Genomic DNA, 12,315 nt, shown 5'->3' on the forward strand with positions numbered 1-12,315 from the left:
TAGACCATTTGAAATAAAAATAATAACTGAATTGTGGAGTTCTTAACACAGAGAAATAAAGTTTATGACTACAAAAGCACAAAAGATGGAGTGGGAGGGAAGTAGAAGTATACTGTTGTGATGTTGTAAGTTTACTCATGAAGTGTATAATATTGTTTAAAGGTAGATTGTAAACCTTACAGCAAGCACTAAAATAAATTATCTAACACGCCAACAGATAAAATAGAATGTTAAAAAAACTGCTATATCAAAAGAAGGCAGAAAAGAAAAGAACAGATGGGACAAATATAAAACAAGTAACAAGATGATAGACTTAAATTCATCCTTATAAGTAACTATATTAAATGTAAAAGAACTACACACTCCAGTTAAAAAGCAGTGGTCTTAGATTGGGTGAAAATGCACGTGACCAAACTGTCTGCTGTCTATAACAAATCCACTTTAAATATAAGGACACAGTTTAAAAATATGGTATAATATATACCATGCAAATTAAAATTATAATAAAGTTGAAGTAGCTATATTCTGATATTAATATCAGAAAAATTAGACTGATAGATAATATCAAAGATAAAGAGGGATATTTCATAATTATAGGATCAATTCATGAAGAAGATATAATAGTAAATATGGGCAACTAGTAGCAGAACTTCATAAAACATGAAGTATAAGTTTATAGAATTGAGGAAGAATAGATAAATTGACATTTATTTTGACATTTCAACCCTCCTCTGTCAATAATTGATAGGAAAATTAGAAAACTAGCTCAGTGTAAAAGAACTGAACAATGTTGCTAATCAGCTCAGCCCAATAGAAAGAGAAGACCACACACAACTATGGAAAATAACATTCTTCTAAAGTGCATATAAAACATTCACCAAGCTAATGTAAAAATGAACAAAAAGAAAATAAGAAAGCCACTAGTGAGTATTCCCATCTATGAACATGGTGTGCCTGTTTATCCAGATCTTCTTTTAGAATTTTCAGTAAAGATTTACAGTTTCTTCATATAATTTTCCATGTATGTTACTGGGTTTATTCCTAGGAAACAATTCTGTGGCTTTTATAAGGTCTTTTATTTTCCATTACATGTTCTGATTAGATACTGCTGATGTACAGGGAAAGTACTAAATTTTTTGTTAATTTTGAATCTGGCCAGTTAACTAAACTCTTAGTTCTATTAGTTTATCAGTTGTTTGCCTTGATTTTTTGTTTTTGGTACAGACATCTAAAGTTAATGAGTTTCATTAATTTTTTTCAGTTTTATGACTAAACTCATTGTATTGGCTAGGTGCTCCAAAGTAAACAGTAGATGTAATGGTGAGTGTGCATATTTCATTTTGAACTTTAATGTTTCTGATGTTTCATCATCAAGTGTGATGTTTGTTGTAGATTTCCAGTGTTCCAACATGGACACATGGTATTCATCTCTAACTGGGTGTGTAGTGTAGTAATCTGTAAATTCAGCATAACTGCAGTCAAAATTGCCGTGGAACCATTTTATTAAATATTTATCTAGAAAGAAATATATGAGAGGAGACTCTGGTCACTTTTGACCATCTCCACAGTTGCCACTCTGGTCCAAGGTGGTATCATCTGTGCCTGGGTTATCATGTTAGCCTTGGATCTATTCTGTTTTCGCCCTTGCTCTCTCTATCATTGCCACACCAACCTCTACGATCTAATCTTAGCATCTCAACTAGAGTGATCCTTGAAAGGGTCGCCTTCACTTAACCCTCCATTTTACAGAAGAGGACATTTTTAGAAAGGTTAAATAATTGAAACAAGGTGAAACAATTAGCAAGAAGCAGAGCCAAGATTCGAATCCAGTATTCCAGAGCCTATTCTCTTTAACACTAGCTTGTACTGTATTTTTATTAACTCCTTCTATGTTGAGATTACATTGTTTTATTATTTTTAGAGGAAGCTCAGAAATGTTAGGCATGTGTAATAGATAAGGCTTATGTGAGATATGTGCCTTGGTCTCATCTAAAATATGCTTTAATTTTACTCCGGATGACAGAAAGCTGACCCACTATGGCATCTTTGGTGTGTATATTGTGATAAAGAGAAAACAAAAATGTACATTTTTAAACCAGTCTATTGTAAGTGTATTTTTTTCTTAGTTTTCCAGGTTTAAACTGTTAACACCTTCTTTTCTCCTGTGGCGTGTTTGATTGCACTCTTAACTGTGGCACTGTAATAAAGCTCAATTTTAGTGATCACAGAACCTGAATGTTGAAATAAGTTATATTTAGAAGTGCTGGGTTTATGGTAATGATGAAAGTTGTATTACGTTGTTATGGCAACCAAAATCCTAAAGTACTGATTAATGACAAGCTCACTGATTCTGGAAGTAAGCAGTTCATTTCTTATCACGGCTCAGTACTTTAAATAATTATTTAAAATATACATAATTTCAGTGAACGTATTTTAAAGTGAGAACGGTATCTCCGTTTAGTTATACAATTATCTTTGTTAGTATTTTTAAAATTTATAATACCATATTTTTATGGCATTATGACATTTATAACTGGGCAAGTTAAATTTCTTAAGGTATGGAATTCCCGTGCATAGGTAACTAAAATATGTTGCCTTTATGTGAAATTACGTAACAAACTCATCTTCTCCTCATTTATTTCTTCTTCTTTTTTCTCATAGCACGTTAGCTATATCTTTGATATATACTGGTATAGCAAACTATATGGGAAAAGAAAAACTGTACTTTGCAAAAGTAAGAAAGACTTTCCAAAACATGAAAATAAGGCACATAGGGTCTGGGAGAACAGCACGTCTTTTTTTTTTTTTTTAAATTAATTAAGTTATTTATTTTTGGCTCTGTTGGGTCTTCGTTGTTGTGCGTGGGCTTTCTCTAGTTGCGGCGAGAGGGGGCTGCTCTTCGTTGCGGTGTGCGGGCTTCTCGTTGCGGTGGCTTCTCTTGTTGCCGGGCACGGGCCCTAGGTGCATGGACTTCAGTAGTTGTGGCATGCGGACTCAGTAGTTGTGGCTCGTGGGCTCTAGAGCACAGGCTCAGGAGTTGTGGTGCATGGGCTTAGTTGCTCCGCGGCATGTGGGATCTTCCCGGACCAGGGCTCGAACCTGTGTCCCCTGCATTGGCAGGTGGATTCTTAACCACTGCACCACCAGGGAAGCCCCATCATGTCTTTTCAGTGTCATACTGAAACATTGTTAACAGGCCCATCAAAAATTATTTAATTATTTAAGAGGAATGCACCCTTGTTTGATTCTCTGTTTTCTGTTGATTAAAGGTTCCATGGTTTTCCATGTCCTGTGTTTTTTCTTGCTCCATGGGATGTTAACTCATTTTATTTGTAACTTAATTTATTCTAACCTTCCTTTTTAAATACCTGTAAATGACCAGTTCCTCAGAATGTTTTAACCAGCTTTACCATCTTAGTAATTTCCTCATTGAGTTATTAAATTTTTGACATTCTTTATTTGTATGAGTCATGTTTTTAAATTTTTTGAAATTACCGTGAGAATTTTATGGTAGTAAAGAAACCAAGAAAGTTAATGGTCTAACTTTATAGATGAATCTTGGCTTACATTCAGATTTTGCTTTTCCATTTTAGCTGGCCTTTTGCATGTCTGTTGGTCGTGTGAAAAACAGAACTTACCTTTAGAATTTTGACATAGAGAAACAGTTCTGAATGTACTGTCCATCAGCTATGTGATTGGCTGTGATTGATCAAAATATAGAAAGTAAAATCTGAGGTGGGTACCCATGCTGGAAAATAGCATACATGACTTAAAGGAAAAAAAAGGTACTGCTTTTCTTTACCTGTAGACGAAGTGATCAGTAGATAAGGACATTCCACGTTTTCAGAAGCACATGACTAGACTGAGATGATTTGCTGGTCATTTTGTATTTATAGAATTCCTGAATTTTTCTATTTTGAATATTGATTTTATTTGTCACTATAATTTATCATTATTTGAACTCTGTATTTCATACATGGTATTAGTGAATAATTTGGGCCACGACACCAGGCAGGCAGGCAGATATACAGATACATGTGTATACTTTTTCACATAAAGGATGAACTTACATAGTCATTAGCATTATAAATAAGGAGGAGGAGATAGTAAAATGGCAAGAAAATTGCTTTAGCACTTTAGAAACACCACCCATTTTTATACAAGTAACTGATATGCTTACTACAGTTCATTATTTAGGGAACCCAATTCTCCAAAGTAATGTGTGTGTCTGTATGTATATGTGTATGTATGGGTGTAAATAAACACATAGAGATGTTTTAACCACAGTTCATTAAAATGCTCTTAACTCTCAATGAAATGATATAATTTTAAAGCTGGAAGTGTCTTGTAAAGATTATCGAGGTCAGTATTTTGTTTTACAATAGTGAAATTAAGTCCTGGAACGGTTAAATTACTTGTTCGAGGCAGCAGTAAGTAGCAGAACTTCAACTAGAGTCGAGATCTCCTGACAGTAATGTCCTTCACTATACCATTTTATCTCTACCATATATAATTCATTAGGAAAACATCAATGAACATGAGTGTATGGACATGTACCTGGCTTTGGTAGTGATAAATGAACTCTTAACATTTGTCCAGAAATATGGACTCACTATCAGGCACAGTTCTTGCTCTTTACAGTTTGGATTTGACTCAGATTCACTTGGAGAATGTCTATTTCCATTGCATTTCTATCCTCTGGTTTTTTTTCTTACTAAGTTATGAGCACTTTTTTTTTCTTATTAATCATCCATTTAATACACATCAGTGTATACATGTCAATCCCAATCGCCCAGTTCATCACCCCCCACCCCCACCCCGCTGCTTTCCCCCCTTGGTGTCCATACGTTTGTTCTCTACATCTGTGTCTCTATTATTTCAGCCCTGCAAACCGGTTCATCTGTACCATTTTTCTAGGTTCCACATATATGCGTTAATATACGATATTTGTTTTTCTCTTTCTGACTTACTTCACTCTGTATGACAGTCTCTAGATCCATTCATGTCTCAACAAATGACCCAGTTATGTTCCTTTTTATGGCTGAGTAGTAATCCATTGTATATATGTACCACATCTTCTTTATCCATTCGTCTGTCGATGGGCATTTAGGTTGCTTCCATGACCTGGCTATTGTAAATAGTGCTGCAGTGAGAATTGTGGTACATGACTCTTTTTGAATTATGGTGTTATCTGGGTATATGCCCAGTAGTGGGATTGCTGTGTCATATGGTAATTCTATTTTTAGTTCTTTAAGGAACCTCCATACTGTTCTCCATAGTGTCTGTATCAATTTACGTTCCCAACAGTGCAGGAGGGTTCCCTTTTCTCCACACCCTCTCCAGCATTTGTTGTTTGTAGATTTTCTGATGATGCCCATTCTAACTGGTGTGAGGTGATACCTCATTGCAGTTTTGATTTGCATTTCTCTAAGAATTAGTGATGTTGAGCAGCCTTTCATGTGCTTCTTGGCCATCTGTATGTCTTCTTTGGAGAAATGTCTATTTAGGTCTGCTGCCCATTTTTGGATTGGGTTGATTGTTTTTTTAATATTGAGCTGCATGAGCTGTTTATATATTTTGGAGATTAATCCTTTGTCCGTTGACTCGTTTGCAAATATTTTCTCCCATTTTGAGGGTTGTCTTTTCATCTTGTTAATGGTTTCCTTTGCTGTGCAAAAGCTTTGACATTTCATTAGGTCCCATTTGTTTATTTCTGTTTTTATTTCCATTACTCTAGGAGGTGGATCAAAAAAGATCTTGCTGTGATTTATGTCAAAGAGTGTTCTTCCTGTGTTTTCCTCTAAGAGTTTTATAGTGTCTGGTCTTACATTTAGGTCTCTAATCCATTTTGAGTTTATTTGTGTCTGTGGCGTTAGGGAGTGTTCAAATTTCATTCTTTTACATGTAGCTGTCCAGTTTTCCCAGCACCACTTATTGAAGAGACTGTCTTTTCTCCATTGTATATCCTTGCCTCCTTTGTCATAGATTAGTTGACCATAGGTGCGTGGGTTTATCTCTGGGCTTTCTATCTTGTTCCATTGATCTATGTTTTTTTTGTGTGCCAGTACCATATTGTCTTGATTACTGTAGTTTTGTAGTATAGTCTGAAGTCAGGGAGTCTGATTCCTCCAGCTCTGTTTTTTTCCCTCAAGACTGCTTTGGCTATTTGGGGTCTTTTGTGTCTCCATACAAATTTTAAGATTTTTCGTTCTGGTTCTGTAAAAAATGCCTTTGGTGATTTGATAGGGATTGCATTGAATCTGTAGATTGCTTTGGGTAGTGTAGTCATTTTCACAATATTGATTCTTCCAATCCAAGAACATGTTATATCTCTCCATCTGTTGCTGTCATCTTTAATTTCTTTCATCAGTATCTTATAGTTTTCTGCATACAGGTCTTTTGTCTCCCTAGGTAGGTTTATTCCTAGGTATTTTATTCTTTCTGTTGCAATGGTAAATGGGAGTGTTTCCTTAATTTCTCTTTCAGATTTTTCATCATTAGTGTATAGGAATGCAAGAGATTTCTGTGCATTAATTTTGTATCCTGCAACATTACCAAATTCATTGATTAGCTCTAGTATTTTTCTGGTGGCATCTTTAGGATTCTCTATGTATAGTATCATGTCATCTGCAGTGACAGTTTTAGTTATTTTTCAATTTGTATTTCTTTTTCTTCTCTGGTTGCCGTGGCTAGGACTTCCAAAACTGTGTTGAACAATAGTGGTGAGAGTGGAAATCCATGTCTTGTTCCTGATCTTAGAGGAAATGCTTTCAGTTTTTCACCATTGAGAATGATGTTTGCTGTGAGTTTGTCATATATGGCCTGTATTATGTTGAGGTAGGTTCCCTCTATGCCCACTTTCTTGAGAGTTTTATCATAAACAGGTGTTGAATTTTGTCAAAAGCTTTTTCTGCATCTATTGAGATGATCATATGGCTTTTATTCTTCAATTCGTTAATAGGGTTATCCCATTGATTGGTTTGCATATATTGAAGAATCCTTGCATCCCTGGGATAAATCCCACTTGATCGTGGTGTATGATCCTTTTAATGTGTTGTTGGATTCTGTTTGCTAGTATTTTGTTGAGGATTTTTGCATCTATATTCATCATTGATATTAGTCTGTAATATTCTTGTTTTCTAGTATCTTTGTCTGGTTTTGGTAGCAGGGTGATGGTGGCCCCGTAGAATGAGTTTGTGAGTGTTCCTTCCTCTGCAATTTTTGGAAGAGTTTGAGAAGGATGGGTGTTAGCTCTTCTCTAAATGTTTGATAGAATTCACCTGTGAAGCCATCTGGTCCTGGACTTTTGTTTGTTGGAAGATTTTTAAATCACAGTTTCACTTTCATTACGTGTGATTTGTCTGTTCATATTTTGTATTTCTTCCTGGTTCAGTCTTGGAAGGTTATACCTTTCTATGAATTTGGCCATTTCTTCCAGGTTGTCCATTTTATTGGCATACAGTTGCTTGTAGTAGTCTCTTAGGATGCTTTGTATTTCTGTGGTGTCTGTTGTAACCTTTTCCTTTTCATTTCTAATTTTATTGATTTGAGTCCTCTCCCCCTTTTTCTTGATGAGTCTGGCTAATGGTTTGTCAATTTTGTTTACCTTCTCAAAGAACCAGCTTTTAGTTTTATTGATCTTTGCTATTGCTTTCTTTGTTTCTATTTCATTTATTTCTGCTCTGATCTTTATGATTTCTTTCCTTCTGCTAGCTTTGGGTTTTGTTTGTTCTTCTTTCTCCCGTTCCTTTAGTGTAAGGTTAGATTGTTTATTTGAGCTTTTTCTTGTTTCTTGAGGTAGGCTTGTATAGCTATAAACTTCCCTCTTAGAACTGCTTTTGCTGCATCCCATAGGTTTTGGATCGTTGTGTTTTCATTGTCATTTGTCTCTAGGTATTTTTTGATTTCTTCTTTGATTTCTTCAGTGATCTCTTGGTTATTTGGTAATGTATTGTTTAGCCTCCATGTGTTTGTGCTTTTTATGTTTTTTTTCCCTGTAATTCTTTTCTAATCTCATAGCGTTGTGGTCGGAAAAGATGCTTGGTATGATTTCAGTTTTCTTAAATTTATTGAGGCTTGATTTGTGACCCAAAATGTGATCTATCCTGGAGAATGTTCTGTGCGCACTTGAGAAGAAAGTGTAATCTGCTGTTTTTGGATGGAATGTCGTATAAATATCAATTAAATCTATCTGGTCTGTTGTGTCATTTAAAGCTTATGTTTCCTTATTTATTTTCATTTTGGATGATCTGTTCATTTGTGTAAGTGAGGTGTTAATGTCCCCCACTATTATTGTGTTACTGTCGATTTCCTCTTTTATAGCTGTTAGCAGTTGCCTTATATATTGAGGTGCTCCTGTGTTGGGTGCATATATATTTATAATTGTTATATCTTCTTCTTGGATTGATCCGTTGATCATTATGTAGTGTCCTTCCTTGTCTCTTGTAACATTCTTTATTTTAAAGTCTATTTTATCTGATACGAGTATTGCTACTTCAGCTTTCTTTTGATTTCCATTTGCATGGAATATCTTTTTCTATCCCCTCACTTTGAGTCTGTATGTGTCCGTAGGTCTGAAGTGGGTCTCTTGTAGACAGCATATATATGGGTCTTGCGTTTGTATCCAGTCAGCAAGCCTGTGTCTGTTGGTTGTAGCATTTAATCCATTCATGTTTAAGGTAATTATCGATATGTATGTTCCTATGACCATTTTCTTAATTGCTTTGGGTTTGTTTTTGTAGGTCCTTTCTTTTCTTGTGTTTCCCACTTAGAGAAGTTCCTCTAGCATTTGTTGTAGAGCTCGTTTGGTGGTGCTGAATTCTCTTAGCTTTTGCTTCTCTGTAAAGCTTTTGATTTCTCCATAGAATCTGAGTGAGATCCTTGCTGGGTAGAGTAATCTTGCTTGTAGGTTCTTCCCTTTCATCACTTTAAGTGTATCATGCCACTTCCTTCTGGCTTATAGAGTTTCTGCTGAGAAATCAGCTGTTAACCTTATGGGAGTTCCCTTGTATGTTATTTGTCATTTTTCCCTTGCTGCTTTCAATAATTTTTCTTTATCTTTAATTTTTGCCAGTGTGATTACTGTGTTTCTTGGCATGCTTTTCCTTGGGTTTATCCTCTATGGGACTCTCTGCGCTTCCTGGACTTGGGTGGCTATTTCCTTTCCAGTGTTAGGGAAGTTTTCTATTATAATCTCTTCAAATACTTTCTCTGGTCCTTCCTCTCTCTCTTCTCCTTCTGGGACCCCTATAATGCATATGTTGTTGCATTTAATGTTGTCCCAGATGTCTCTTAGGCTGTCTTCATTTCTTTTCATTCTTTTTTCTTTATTCTTTTCCACAGCAGTGAATTCCACCATTCTGTCTTCCAGGTCACTTATCCGTTCTTCTGCCTCAGTTAATATGCTGTTGATTCCTTCTAGTGTAGTTTTCATTTCAATTATTGTTCATCTCTGTTTGTTTGTTCTTTAATTCTTCTAGGTCTTTGTTAAACATTTCTTACATCTTCTCGATCTTTGTCTCCATTCTTTTTCCGAGGTCCTGGATCATCTTCACTATCATTATTCTGAATTCTTTTTCTGGAAGGTTGCCTGTCTCCACTTCATTTAGTTTTTTTTCTGGGGTTTTATCTTGTTCCTTCATCTGGTACATAGCCCTCTGCCTTTTCATCTTGTCTGTCTTTCTGTGAATGTGGTTTTTGTTCCACAGGCTGCAGGATTGTAGTTCTTCTTGCCTCTGCTCTCGCCTCTGGATTTTAAAAAATGTGTTTAATATTCATTATTGTACCTTATTCTGATTTTAAACTTCTTGTGAGGAGGAGTAGCCCTGTTTTTGTATTCCTTATGTAGTATAAGTATACACTGTGTTCAGACTGAGTATAGATCTTAGAGTATGAGGTGTGAGTAATGAATGCCTTATACACCTCCAGAAATCTTACTGCTTTTTGAGGGGGAGGTAGAGGGATGGGCTGGGAATTTGGGGCTGGTAGATGCAAACGATTACATTTAGAATGGGTAAACCACAAAGTCCAAGTTTATAGCACAGAGAATTATATCCAGTCTCCTGGGATAAACCATAATGGAGAAGAATATTAAAAAAAGAATCTATGTGTAAATGTCACTGTGCTGTATAGCAGAGATTGCGACAGCCTTTTAAATCCGCTACACTTCAATAAAAAATAAAATACAACAATTCAAATAAAACATCTTACTGCTTTTAGCAAAGAACTAAAAGTGCTGTAGCTAAAAATCCATTATTTAAAGTACCAGGGATGTAATGTACAACATGATAAATATAATTAACACTGCTGATTATATATATGAAAGTTGTTAAGAGTAAATCCTAAAAGTTGTCATCACAAGAAAAAAATTTTTATTTCTTTAATTTTCAACCTATATGAGATGATGGATGTTCACTAAAGTTATTGTGATAATCATTAATGATGGATGTAAATCAAATCATTATGTTGTACACCTTATACAGTGCTGTATGTCAATTATATCTCAATAAAACTGGTATAAAAAAGATAAAATAAATCCATTATTTACCTTCTTGCAAAATGGGTATCAAATGTATAGTTAACAAGTTTTCCAAATGCTAGTTAGAGTATTTTCAGCTGTGTCATTTATGGAAAATAATTTTTATGTCATTTTGATGCATTTATTGTTAGGCTCAGTTAATTACAGGAACAATCACTAATCAACAGATTAAAAAAAAATCTCAAAGCCTCATCTGGATAAGTAGTTTTCCAAACCAGTTTCTACCGTCCTCCCTTCCAACAAAAAGGTAGTACAGCCAATAGCATTCCTCCACTCTGCTCAGAAAATTGACTCAGTGTATCTTCCTTCTACCCAGTCTCATTTTGGGAGCTTTAGCAATTTTGGGAAAATGTTAGGTTGCTCCAGCAAATCAAAGTTGCTTAAATCAAGAGTCTGAGACCCCATGGGAACAGTGTGCTGATGACTCGAGATCCAAGTGGACTCCCCTTCTCTTTCCATCTAACTAGTTTTGTTCTTTTTTAGACCACAGATCCACTTATTTCTGCAGATAATTTTACAAATGTATTAGTTTGGTCATGGATGTTCTAAAAACGGATTATTTCTAGCTCAGAAGATCAGAGAGGCTTCTTGGATGAGAGAGTACATTTTTACTGAGAATTAAGGGAGTTTAAAGTGGGTGAGACAGACATTCTATGCAAATGGAGGTACGTGAGTAAGCAAGGGAATTGAGGTCAGGAAGAGCAGGGCAGATAGAACAGTCAGGAGCTGCGCTGGATTGCAGCATTAGAGTAGTGATGCAGAAGGTGTTATAAAGGGTTCTGAGTGATAGGGTAAGGAATTTTGACTTCTCTGAAAGCAGAAGAAGCCATGGAACCTCCTTGAAGAAAGGCCCTGGGTGGGGGAGAGACACGATAAAAGGTTTGCTTTAGAAAGATTAATCTACGAGCAGTGCTCATGATACATTAAATGGGGAACAGACTGGATGGGGGAAGACCGGGTAGGAGTTTTTCTTAGATACTCCAGGCAAGAAAAGTTTGTTAGGGCCTGAACTGAGGTGATGAGACATAGTTATGCCATTGACAGAAGCAGGAGACATAAGAGAAGTAGGTTTGGGAGTAAAGCTTTAAAGACACATTTTTAACTTAGTTATAAAAATCAGAAAAAGATGTTTTCATCAGTAAGTATATAGAAATAGAAGTAGCTGGGGATGACGAAGTAAATGTCATGAAAACATAAGGGGTTAATGCAGATTTAATGAGCCCAGTGTTATTTTTTTCTAAAAACATTTGCTTCAGTTTATTTAAAACTATTTCTATTCTTTTATGTACTTATGTAGAAATGCGTATTTGAAAATGCTGTGATTTGTTGTAGGCAAGTGTCACGTTTTTGTGAGAGATAAGAAATCTAGGAGATATGGTTATTAGTGTAGGAGCTATAGGTGAAAGGACAGTATATTGTAAGTTATTCTGAGATTTGAAGTATTGAGAAATTTGAATAATTATAAGTCTCTTTAAGGTTAATGTGTTATCAGTCATGTTTTCAAAATCAGCACAGTGATGGTGGGTCACGGTTTCTGTTTCTTCTTTAGTAATCCACGGTATATCAGGCACTGTTCTAGCCCTAAAGATAAGGCAGTGAACAAAACACAGCTCCTACCCTCCTGCAACCTGCGTACTGATGGAGAAGATTTAATAAAGAAATAATAAATATAAAGAAACCTTTTATCCCCAAACCAAAGTAACTAACTCATGTAGCTGTACAGTGGTTGTAATAATATATGTGTGATAATTACGAAAACAAAATTCGTCGGTTCATGC

At 35.5% G+C, this 12,315-nt stretch overlaps 1 protein-coding gene across 10 annotated transcripts in view; it reads left to right on the forward strand.

Moving 5' to 3' along the window:
* COG6 (component of oligomeric golgi complex 6) overlaps positions 1–12,315 on the forward strand; it is a 279,030-nt gene that overhangs the window by 51,491 nt on the left and 215,224 nt on the right. The window lies entirely within an intron of this gene.

The sequence above is a fragment of the Delphinus delphis genome, chromosome 18, assembly GCF_949987515.2.
Source record: "Delphinus delphis chromosome 18, mDelDel1.2, whole genome shotgun sequence".
Lineage (NCBI taxonomy): Eukaryota > Metazoa > Chordata > Mammalia > Artiodactyla > Delphinidae > Delphinus > Delphinus delphis.